The sequence below is a fragment of the Alexandromys fortis genome, unplaced genomic scaffold (genome assembly GCF_014885135.2).
Source record: "Alexandromys fortis isolate MF-2015 unplaced genomic scaffold, M_Fortis_MF-2015_v1.1 scaffold_264, whole genome shotgun sequence".
Lineage (NCBI taxonomy): Eukaryota > Metazoa > Chordata > Mammalia > Rodentia > Cricetidae > Alexandromys > Alexandromys fortis.
Genome location: NW_026068140.1, coordinates 1,678,099 through 1,680,124, shown reverse-complemented (window position 1 = coordinate 1,680,124; position 2,026 = coordinate 1,678,099).

Here is a 2,026-nt window from a genome sequence, read left to right as displayed (position 1 = left end):
AGGAGAGAGAGCACAAGCAAGGAACTCAGGACCGCGAGGGGTGCACCCACACACTGAGACAATGGGGATGTTCTATCGGGAACTCACCAAGGCCAGCTGGCCCAGGTCTGAAAAAGCCTGGGTTAAAACCAGTATCACTGAACATAGCGGACAATGAGGACTACTGAGACCTCAAGAACAATGGCAATGGGTTTTTGATCCTACTGCACGTATTGGCTTGTGGGAGCCTAGGCAGTTTGGATGCTCACCTTACTAGACCTGGATGGAGGTGGGTGGTCCTTGAACTTCCTACAGGGCAGGGAACCCTGATTACTCTTTGGGCCTATGAGGGAGGGGGACTTGATTGGAGGAGGGGGAGGGAAAGGGGAGGCAGCGGTGGGGAAGAGACAGAAATCTTTAATAAAAAAAAAAAAAAGAAAAGTTCTAAAGAGTCAAAATAAATTTGAGGGGTATGAGATTTGAGACAATAATAGTCCCTGAATTTGGGTTTTCTTCTGTCCCATACCAGGTGTCTCGTATCATTTGATAGGATATGAGACAGAGACTTTGAATTTTCTTTTAACAACATGCTTGGGTTTAGAGAAGGAGAGAGCCACACTCCAAATCCAAAGCCAGCTTTAGTTTTTAATTACTTTGGAATTATATAAAGACAAAGTGCTTACTATGTCTGTAGAGACCAACAAAAAAACAGACATTTCTAAAGGTTTGTGGAATTCACCCTGTAGAAGAATTTTATACCATTAGGCCAGATGAATTCTTTTCTTGGAAATTCCAGATGGTTTTCCCTTCCTTTTCCAATGTTTCGTTTCTCCAAAGGTCTTAAGATCCCTCAGTTGGATGTTTTTATTTTCCTGGAAAGACAAAAGCAAAACTCTGCCCAGACCTAATTTGGTGAGTCTTCCATCAGGTTGAATGGCCACATCTGTTGGTAAACTCTCCTAATCAAGAGGTCTCTCCTGTTTGAATAGAATCTTTATCAGTTTAGATGGTATCTATGGTTTTTCTTCTGTGGAAACAAAAGCAAATCTTCTTCCCCAGTGTAACACTTACCCTGGTTTCCATTCTGAGGTTAACACATCTTTAAACTATACTGGCTGATTTAGTTCAGTGGATTTTTCTATTATCCAATGTCTTAAGAGCATGCCCAAGTAAGCTGCTCGCTCGCTCGCTCTCTCTCTCTCTCTCTCTCTCTCTCCCCTTCTCTTTTTTTTTTTTTGTTTTGTTTTGTTTGTTTTTTTTTTTGAGACAGGGTTTCTCTGTAGCTTTGGAGCTTATCCTGGAACTAGCTCTTGTAGACCAGGCTGGCCTCAAACTCACAGAAACCTGCCTTCCTCTGCCTCCCCAGTGCTGGGATTAAAGGCGTGCACCACCATTGCCATGCATGAGCTGGTATCTTAAAGGCTATTGGCTGAAGGAGTTCCCATAGCACCTCCCCCTTTTGTCTAAATAGAGAGTTCTAAGCCTAATATAAAACTATATACAATAAAAACAAATATCAAGTATAAAAATTAGAATTACAGGGAGTCATGAGAAGCCATGTGGCCCCACCAGAGACAGACTCCGAACAGAACCTTGCTGTCTCATTCTGAGATTCCTGGAGGTAGGATCACCATTTTGGACTGAGGTAGAGACAGAGAGCAGAAGCCAGGAGCAAATCCAGTCCCAGAAGCCAACCCGGGATACTGGTGGATTTTGGAGAGAGCAGGGATACAAGGAACATACCTAAACATAATAAAGGGAATATACAACAAGCCAACAGCCAACATCAAACTAAATGGAGAGAAACTCCCAAATATTCCACTGACATAAGGAACAAGACAAGGCTGTCCACTCTCTCCATATCTATTCAGTATAATTCTTGAGGTCCTAGCTAGAGCAATAAGACACCAAAAGGAGATCAAGGAAATACAAATTGGAAAAGAAGAAGTCAAATTCTCACTGTTTGCTGATGATATGATAGTTTACGTAAGTAATCCCAAGGAACTCCTACAACTCATAAACACTTTTCAGCAATGTAGCAGGATAC